Below are 10,771 nucleotides of genomic sequence, written 5' to 3'. Positions count from 1 at the left end.
CTGTGGTCTAGGGCTTCAGTATTCACACTTGAAGTTCAAGGCCCCCACCCTCTCAGCTCCAGTCTCAGCTGATAATCTAACAGCCATCATCACTGAGCATTTTGTATGTGGTAAACACATTATACCCATTATCTCACTGAAGTGTGAACACCTTGTGTGGTAGGCACTGTTACCCCTGAGAGGTTGAGTGTCTTACCTGTCCTCATACAGCTAGTAGTAGAGCTGGCAGGAACCCCAGAGCCCAGCACCATGGCTCTTGTAAAAACATCATATTTTAAATCTGAGACTTTAGAAATAATTCACTATAGAGTTCTTCCAGCCCTCACAATTTTAGTTGCCAAGTTGATGCCTAGCCTCCGTCCTGACCTCCAGGTCAGCATATTCCAAGTGTCCACTGCACATCACTCTCAATCTCGCATAACCCCCACCCTCAACCTGCTCTCCTTCCTGCATCCAGATCTCAACAAATGGACTCCTTGCCCCTCACCACCCAGATCAGAAATACGGCCATCATCTTGGGCTCCTCCTTCCCCAGTCACTCCTATATCCAAGCAATCTGCAAGTCCCATCAACCACATGGATTCCAAATCCATCCCTCCTTCAGTTCTCCTGCCTCAGCTTAGCCCACATCATTCCTCAAGCACTTCTGCACCAGTCCCTTTGCCAGCATTCAGGAAAGACAGAGATGAAGATACAGTCTGGTAGAGAGAGGGACACAGACAGTTACGGCTATGAGACAAGTGGGTGGAGTGGGTAGAGGGAACTGTAGAAGCAGAGGAAGGAAATGAAACTCAAAGATCTAAAGACAATCCCCCATGCCACAACTGTGAAGAGTCAGCTGGCTTATACATGAACAGGTCCTACCCCACACCCTCCCCACCTTGCATACCGCTGCCTGAGCACAGGTCGTATGGAACACAAGGCAGTGCTGTTACAACAAACAGCTCACCAAAGAAGGCAAGACAAGCAACTGCAGCAATGGGATGCTGCTCCCAGAGCTGAGTGACCAGGCACTAGTTGTTCTTCTGAGCCTCAGTTTCCTCACCTGCCAAATGGGGACAGTAATGAACCCTCAGCATTGTTACGAGGTTTACACGAGATCATGTATGAAAGGGCCTGGCCCACACTGCACTTGGTAATAGGAAATCCAGAATTAAACCAGGGGATGAAGGAGAGAGGCAGAGCCAGAGACGTGATTTCAGAGCCTGCATATTGTCGCATGGGTGCAGCGTAATGCTGCAGTTAGACTCAGGCACAGAACAGGAGCTACAACCTTTCCCACCTTCCCCAGGGCTGAAGTCCCCTCCGAGGCCCCCTACTGCAGCCTGTCTCACACCTCCAAATTAGGAGTGGGGGGACAACAGCTCTTCTTATCTCCATATCAGACTTCAATTTTCTTGTACTCTTAATTTTCTGTTTCATGGACAAAGCCTGGGGCATAGTATATGGTCAATAAATGATACTGAGCGTGCATTTGACTGTGCTAATCCTGGGGTGAGTGGAGGCAGGGAGCTGGGCCAGAGGGGTGGGAACCCAGACTTTATCAATTCTCGGTGCCTGCCTGGCCCCTTCCAATGGGCCTGCTTCCCAGAGCCGAGCAGGCCAGTGTCAGGGGTAGCCCAAGGGCTAATCCGTGTTTTCAGCGTGGCTGGGCCCTCTTTTCATAGGCCCTGGGCCGGACGGGATGTGGCTGAGCATCCGGGCATAAGACGACCAGTGAAGGCAGCCCCTTTCTCATGGGCCCGAATTCCAGGCGGCCCAGTGTCTGAGTGGAGCCCCTGGGGCAGGAGGAACACAGAGGCTGGACTGGGCAGTCCTTTGTCTGACCATGCTGGGTGGATATTTGGACTGGCAGGAGGGATTAATGGCCAGGGATTGGCCCTGGGGCTGGCCTTCCCACTGCCCTTTGGAGGCCAAAGGCCCAGGTCAGGGCACACAGCACTGATGGCTCCCTAGATAGGGCTGGAAATTCCCACCCTGTGCAAAGCTGTTAGCATCAGCCCCCAAGGTTCCCTACCCCCAGCCCCACCCCCACAAAGGCACCACAGCCAAGATGCACATCATGGCAAGGAGCAGAGGGTTGGGGCCAGAGCTCCTCAGCCACTGTGCCAGGGAGTGGGGTCTTAGTCTGAAAGTCGGTTCAGCTCCTTACCCTGAGATTTGTAGTCCCTCCGGAGCTCTGGGACAAAAGGACTATGTTAATCCAGCAAGGGTCCAACAAGGGGCCAGACTGAGCTGATGCCAGACCCCTTAAGGCTTTCTGGAATATTTCTCAAACACCTCTAGTCTGACACTGCTGCATCATCGTTTATTCCCAAAGTCCTCCATCACATCATCCACTTATCTCATAGCCCAAAGGCTGCAGAAAGGGCTGAGGGACCAAAGGAAATCTCAGAGATACCCCCACCCCACCTCTGCCACCCAGGGACTCTAAGGGCTGCTGCAGGACCCCTTCTTCTTACCCCCACAACTAGAGCTCCCCCAGATACTGCCCCTTCCTCAGAAGCCTGGGGTAGACAGTTCCAAACTGGCTGGGGAGCACTCTGGTATGGCCTTTCTAACCAGGCTGCTCCTGAACTAGGGATGGCAACAGCAGCCCCAACCTTATCTGAAGGGCCTGACTCCTGCGGAGGCAAGCCTTCTGGGCCGAGCAGTCCAGCCAGCTTCAAAAGGAAGACATCGCCTGACTCTGGGAAGAGCATCAGGGAACGACCCAGAAGAAGGATAGCCCTCCTTGTGACTCTTCATTCCTCAAGAGCTTCCATTCAGCAAATCCTAAAGATCTGTGTGCAGACCATTCTGGGTGTTGGTCAGTGATGAGTCAGACTGTTCTCTGCCTTCACTGTACTAAGGAGGGGACAGCCATGTAGTCACTTCCCATACACACTGGTCACTGTGTAACACGGGCAGAGAAGGGACTTGCAGAAGCTCAGAAGAGGGACCTCACCCAGCCTGGTAAAATCAGGAAGGCTTCTTGGAAGAGTAAAGCTCCGGCTGGTCAGGTGGGGCAGATGCCGGGCTACATCAAAGGCTCCTTCTCTGTGCGCCCATCACATCTCTGTCACTGCACTTACCTTATCGACTCTTTGTGTGTCTGTCTCCTGCACTAGACCCAGGTGCTATGTGTCACTTAGTATAGTGCCTGACACAAGTTGATGATCAATAAATATGTATCAGATGGCTGGCAGGACAGTTGGATACCAGGACAAGAAAACTGTGAGTGGAGTGTTCTGAAGGCAAGAGAGGATATAGTCCATTCTGGGAAGTGTAAGACTTTCAGTGCATTAAGAATGAGCTAATTATATATGTATAAAGCTCTTAGGACACTGCCAGGCATGTGTCAACAGCATGTAAGTGTAGGCTGTTGTTGTTGTTGCACTATTATTATTCACACTGGCTAATGTAGAGGGTCAAGGAACCTGGACAAAGAAGGTAGATGGGGCCAGATTGTAGGAGACTTTATTTGCTAGCCTAAGGAGCTCAGATCTTTCTAGAAACAACAGGGAGCCTTTGAAATTCTTCAGCATGGGAATGATACAATCACATCCATTGTTTAGGTCAGTGTGGCAGCAGACAGGCTAGAGAGGGAAGAGGCTCTGCTTCTGGGGCCCTCACCGGACCCTTCGGTCACATTCCCTCCAGACCAGAACAAAGAGCGAAGCTCCCACCGCCCATCTCACAGAATGGCTTAAACATGGAAGTTTGTCACAAGTCCAGGAACTGGCCATCATTTTCTACTCCTTTCTCTCTCTCCAACCACCTCCAGCCACCGAGACTTACGTGTCCTCAGAAATTTCTCTCAAGTCCATTCTCTTTTCTTGTCCCCTGTCTGGGTCCTTGTTCAGGCCAATATTTGTACTCACACTGCCAGCTGCAGCTACCTCCTGGTTGAGCTCACCGCCTCCCTCTCTGATTTCTTCTACACTTAGCAGCTAGAATGATGTTAGGGCCACTTAAATACCTTTAGTGACTCCCCATTATCTCAGGAGTCAGACCAAGTCATTATCATGGCTGGCAAGTGCCACACGACCTGACCCGCAGACCCTACTGCCTCATTTATCACCCCCCTCCTGTGTCCACTTCCCCTGAAACACACACAAGGTCCATGTGGAGCTGCTTGTAGCCAAAGGCCAGGTCCTCTCCCTCTCTGAGCCTTTGCTAACCCAAATCAGCACAACCCTCTTTGCCAGCTTTACATACACATACAGTCTCATTTATTTTTCCTACCGGCTCCTTGATTTCCTATGATCTTGTAACAAGAAATCCATCTGTCCCTCTGGAAGACTGCTCCTCCAGAATGTCAGACAGATAACAAGCAAGTGAACAAAAACCCTGAGAGTTTTCCATCCAAATGCAGAGAAGGAGCTCACCCCTTCTCCCACCTGACCCTCTGCCAGGAGCTCCAGTCTTCCACAACCTGCTTGGTGTGCCTGCCCCTTGTCCTTTGAGAACCGCTCACAGAAAATAACTACTTTATCTTTTAAAAAGCATTTCCCACTTTCTCCTTCCCCAGACAAAAGGCCCTCTGGCCTCTGACCTCTGACCCAACCATACCCAGAGAGACTCAGCACATGCTCTGGTTTGCCTTCCTCTGTGCCCAGTTCATCCTTAGACCCTGTGCCAGGCTGCAGAGCTGCACACTTTTGAGCATTTGTTGAGTGACTAATGGACTACCTTGCTGAATGAATGAATGAATAAATTAACTAATTATTGAACCAGCTAATAAATGCCCACATGTGTCTGGAAAGACAAAAGGACCCTGTGCCTGATTTCTGGCTAGGAGTCTGCCTCGCGCCCTCACTGTCTCTCTGCTCTGCTGTGTGGCCCAGGACTGAGACCCCCCATGCAACCCTTGCCTTAGCAGGGCCCACACTCAGCTCAGGTTCAGACTCAGACAATGTTGGCTCAGCCCTGAGGGTGTAACTCCAGCCGATCCTAAACCACACACTGGTATCTGAAGTATGTTCCATGTCATTTCGGGCTGTCAGCATACTGCATTCTGCCATCTACCTCTGCCTGCACTCTATGCAATCTCAGGGCTCTCGGACCTCCCTGCTTTTCATTTCCAGAGAGGCTGAGGGGAAGTAGTGCTGTCAGCCAGGCTGGCTGAGCCAAGAGAGCCCAGCCTGGATGGAGGAGAGTGCATTGGAATACACCGCGCATTTGCTGTGTGATCTTGAGCAAGTTGTCCAACTTCTGTGGCCCATGTTAGACACATCAGTCCCTAGTGTCTGAAGAACCCTGAGATGATCTAGGTCAGTGAATCCCAATGGTCAGGCCCCTTAGCAAAAGCCAGGCGTCTGGAAACCACGTGCCACAGGGCTGCCTGTAAAGAAGATGCACAATGTGTCTCATACACACAAGAACGGATGTCTTTCAAATGGTTGTTGATGCTGCTGTGACTGCTAAGTGCCCACATTTGAAAGCTTTGCAGACCTTCTGATTTTTAACCCATTAGTGGATACCAAAAGCCCAAATACTATCCCACAGAGTAGCTGAGAAGTGTTTTTAATCTTGCTCTTCAACTACTGCTTTAGTTTAATATGACTTCTTACAATTTTGGATATTGAGGTCCAGAAAGGGGAGTGATTTACCTAAAGTGCCCAAGCAAGTCAGTGCAAAACCCGAAATGGAGTCTAGGACATTGTCTCCCCAGCCTCCTTTTCTCTACATTTGTTCCACAGTATTTCTAAGCACCTGCTTTGTGGCAGACTCTCAGTCCTAGTCTCAGAGCCTGATGGGTGCCTAGGAGGGTGTAGGTATTATGTAGGCAGAGAAGACTTTCAACAAAGCCTTTATCTTAACTGCTAAAAGTAGCCACTGAAGGACCAGAATCAGGAAGTGATGTGATAAGATGCCTGTTGTATAATAACCACTACATTTGCAATGTGGATGATGGGCCAGAAGGGTTTTATCATTCAGGCTGTTTTTGGCTTCAAGTAACAGAAAACCTCAACTCAAAGTGAGTTAGGATGTAGGGAAATATATTTTCTCCCTAACAAGTTCAGAGGCAGGATGTGGTTAGGGTTCTGGCTTCCTTTTTCAGTGATTCTCCTGGCTGTGTTCCCCTTACTAGTCAGCTTCATCTTCAAGCTAGTGACAAGATACTTACAGCACCCAGAACGACAATGCCTGAGTTCTAGGTATCCAGAGGACAGGTGTCTCACTCTATGCCTAAATTTCTTAGGAGAGAAAAACTCCCCTTCCCCAAAGTCTCCTCAGCTCTCATTGGCCAGAATGCGATCACTTCCCCCGTTCTTAAACCAATCACTGGCAAGAAGTAAAGTTATTACAGGTTTGACCAGGGCTAATCAGCTGCTTATTCCAGGAGCTGGTGGTGGGTCACTTTTTCATCATGCAGGTTACTATGTGGAAGAGAGTGGATAGTGGAAAAAATGGCTCCCCTTACAAAGGAGGAAAAGGACCCTCAGCAATGTCTGATACACAGAGAGAAGAAAGGAGGCTGGCAGCCCAGACTGCAGGTGACTGAACAGGGCAGCTTCTGTAGAGTGCCCAGGTCTCTGCTTTGTATAAACCACTCACAGGTGTCTGCCTCCTCTCTGGGCTCTCAGTTCTTTGACTGCAAGGCCTAGGGCTCATCACTTGTGGATCCAGGCACAGGAGTCCCCGAGAAGTAGAGGAGCAGTTAGAAAAGACAGTGTATTTCTATAGTGGGAAGCACGGGTTCCCATCTGGGCAGTTCCTCAAGCAGAGACCAGGGAATGACATGCTGTGAAAGGTCATCTGGCCAGCTGACCTGGGCAATCATCCTGACCAACTCTAGCCTCAGGTTCCCCCTTAGCGAACAGAGAGAGGATGTTTTTGTTCTTTGGGAACAGTCCTCCTGCAAAATGTTCAATTTATGTTCTGTCACCTTGGATGGGTCTCAGGGTGGGGGACAAAGGGGAGGGGTTAAGAAGAGAGAGATTTGGACAGGTCGAAAGGCAAGAGCTAGGGTGCTGAAGCCAGCTCCAACCAGCTCGTGAGATTAAGTGCTTCTCCTCCCAACTCTGCTTTCAGAGACATGTTGTTGGTAATTTGAAAATGGCCATAGTGGGAGTTTTCACACCACAGAAATTGAAAAACACTACAGATCAGAACCTAACCCTCCCCACCCCAGAGATCCAGCTGTTAAATATTCACCAGCCCACCACTGGGCAAGAATCCAATGATTAAAATAATTAAGCTCAGACAAGACCAAGACTCTCCCCTGTGGCTGTCAGGAGGCTCCAGGGAGGACGGGCCTGGAGGGAGGAGCAGCAGGTCGGTGTCTGTCCTCTCTCTGGGACCCCTCAGCCCCACACTGGTGGAGCACCATGTCTAGACCAGAGCCTTGCACACCATCTCAGACACCATGGCTCTGTGAGGCCTTTTCATTCTGAGTTCTCATACAGTCGTGTGTCACTTAGAGAAATGAGTCATTAGGCATTTTCATCGTTATGTGAACTTCATAGAGCACACTTACACAAACCCAGGTTGAATAGCCTGCTACACACGGGGCTGTAATGGCATGGCCTGGAGCTCCCAGGCTACAAACCTTCACAGCGTGAAGTAGCGTGCTGCTACTGCACTGACTACTGTGTGCAATTTTAACACAATCGTGTTTATATGTCTAAACATATCTAAACATAGAAAAGTTAAAGTAAAATGCAGTGTGAAATACAAAAAATGGCACACCTGTATAGGGCACTTATGATGAGTGGAGCTTGTAGGACTGGAAGTTGTCTGGGTGAGTTGTTGAGGGAGTGGTGAGTGAATGGGAAGGCCAAGCACATCACGGTACACTACTGCAGATTTCGTAAACAGTGTCCCACAAGCTGTTTCCCAGCTTCTGACAGGGTCAGAAATAGAGCATCGAAGCTGTCAGTGCTGCTCCATGAACAGGGACGCGGGCCGGACTGATTGGAAATAATGAGGAGAAATGGGCTGAGTGAGGCATAGACCCCCATAGTAGTGACTGTCGGGAGGGAGTGAACAGAGGCCTGGGGCCAGTAGGAATAAGGAGTCAGGATGGAGAGATGAAGGATCACAGGGGATTGTCATGCAATATGGTTTTAGCTAGTACATGTTGGAACAGTCATGAGATTAAGAAAGTTTGTTGTATCCATAAAGAAAAGAGGGTGTTGAACATGAGGGTATGGAGCTGATGACTCAATATTTTGACATTGGAAATTTGTTTTTGGTTCCATTGACCCTGTCTAGCACAAAGGGCTTTCTCTGGCATTGAACCGATGGAAGAAATACAATTTATCTGTGCTTTACATCATTACAACCTGAAAATATTTCCAAAGTACACAGACAGGCTGGGCCCACAGGACCACAGACAGCTTTAACCAAAGTGGCAGTGGCACCTACTACCTGTTACGGTAATTCCTGGGACCTGTGTCCTTGTACAGGGCCTTAGGTCCTCCACAAAGAATGTACGGCAATGTACTCAGAAGACCATCAAGCTAGATCTGCCAGGGCTGCCGCACCCTCTGCATATGTCGTGCTGGGGGACGGGCTCCTCTGTGCTGAAAGGTCAGTGGCTGACTGACTGACTGGGGCGCAATGTGTGCGCTCAAAATTGAGGTGCTGTGAGTGAGAGGGAGTCTACTGCCACACCTCCCAGGTATTGCTCCTGTCGGAGAAAAAAATTCCTCCTGAACCACATATCCTTCCATTTCTTACAGGAAATTCAGCTTTGTTATAATGTTATGGGGTCACTGTCGTATATGCAGTCTGTCATTGACTAAAACATTGTTGCGTAGTATGTGGCTATGGTCCACACTATTTGATTCAGTAATCCCCATGTGAGGGATTCCTCTTGTGAGGCTCAGTGATGCATGTTCAAGGATGGACACCACTGTGCTGTTTACAACAGGGGGAAGGTGGAACTGAAGGTCCCATAGTAAGGTTGGGTCCATTCCTTTGAAACAATAGGCAAACACTGAAAGAATTTTTTGAGGAATTTTTTTCTTTTTTCTTTTTGGAATTTTTAATGAGATGAGAAAATATTCATGTTAAAGTGTTAAATATAAAAAACAGAGTACAATATTATACAGATGATGTATATATTACATATTTTTATAGATTATACATGTATAAAATGGGAAGAAAATCACCAAAACAGCAATAGCTTTTATCTGCTGGGCAAGGATTTGGGGTGATTTTTCTTTTTTCTTATTTATTTTATAACTTATTAAAAGATTTTATTTCTTTATCTCTAGAGAGAGGGGAAGGTAGGGAGAAAGAGGTAGAGAAACATCGATGTGTGAGAGAAACATGGATCGACTGCCTCCCACACACTCCCTGACCGGGGACTAAACCTGAAACCCAGGCACACACCCCAACCAGGAATTGAACTAGTGACCTTCCACCCTGCAGGATGACACTCAACCGACTGAGCCACACCAGTCAGAGCTTTTTCTTATTTTTTTAGGAATTGAAACTATGAACATTATTCACCAAGATGTGTTCTTGAGACATATGCACTTTGCTGTATACATCTGTGTTAACACTTCAATAAAAAGTTTTAAAGTTTTATACATATTTAATACACTGTAAACCAATAACAATGGTTGCCTTGGTGGAAGAAAATGGTGTGGTTATGGCATAAGAGCGAGAGGGAGACTTTAACTTTGTGCCATTTGCATCTTTTGAACTTGGAATCATGTGAGTGTGTCACCTAGTCAAAGATGGGTTGATTAAACTGTAAAAAAATAGACAATAAGAATACATAGTTCTTTAATCAGAGGAGGGAAATGCTAACTTCAGAAACTATCCCAAATTTGCGGATGAGAGAATGGAGCTTCCCAGAGGTGGAGGGAGCTGCCCAGAGTCACCCAGCCAGAAGGCCATTCCAAGCTCTGGCACTTGTCCAATCCCTGAGTGTGTTCGGGGCTTTGTTTGAGTTTGCAGATTACTGCTTCCCTACAGACTCCTTATCACTTGATAGATACAGAAATGGAAAACACTCAGGTTTAGAGCCCACCTCCCTCACCCCCAAGTTGCCTAAAACACGGCTTCCTGCCTGCCACCCTCCTCCCAACAGTCAGTTGAGGCAAAGATCCCTAGAGGGCCCAGAGAGAGCAATCACTTACCCCAAGACCCCAAGCTGACCACAGGTCTCCCGAGGGACTAGGACCCAAGGAAGAGCCCAGAACTCTTCAGGAGGGAAAAGGGAAGAGCTCTCCCAGCGGCAGGAAGCAGCATCTGGAACAGTTTAGCCTTCAGTGCAGGCGTGCAGTCATTAGTAGGGCTTTGGCGTGTTTGGGGGCAATAACTGCATATTTTCTCCAGGGTGCATTGTGAACTGCCTTTGCTCAGAATGTAATGAGTATGTTTTCTGTGAGGGGGGGATATTTATGCTCATCCCAGGCCTGCCTGGGCTGCTTTTCTGCCGTCTGCTTGGTGTTAGACTCCCTGCCTTCCTATTTTTAGATGGGTCCCACAGACTTAGGAGCAGGCAGCTGGATGCGACTGCAAGCATGGCTCACCAGGACCAGTGGGGCAGCCTACTGAGGGAAGAGAATCAGTCGTGCCAGTGCTTTACTGTGGTCAAGAGTCACTTCTTTTCATCCCTGTTCAAAGACTCCACCCTGGGGACTTTCCAAGCTTAAAAAATGGAGTGCTTTGTTTTTTGTGTGTTTGTTTTTCCAGAAGTTACATGGGTGGAAAATACAAGTAAGTTCATCTCTGGTGTCCCTCTCCTCTGGTTCCAGGCTGCCTCTTTCTCTCATTCTCCTTTGGGCCCTTACTAAGGTAAATCCTTCTGCCTGAAATGCTGTTC

Source organism: Phyllostomus discolor, chromosome 5 (assembly GCF_004126475.2).
Source record: "Phyllostomus discolor isolate MPI-MPIP mPhyDis1 chromosome 5, mPhyDis1.pri.v3, whole genome shotgun sequence".
NCBI classification, from domain to species: Eukaryota; Metazoa; Chordata; class Mammalia; order Chiroptera; family Phyllostomidae; genus Phyllostomus; species Phyllostomus discolor.
The sequence above is the reverse complement of the archived record's forward strand: the minus strand, read 5'-3'. Positions refer to the sequence as shown.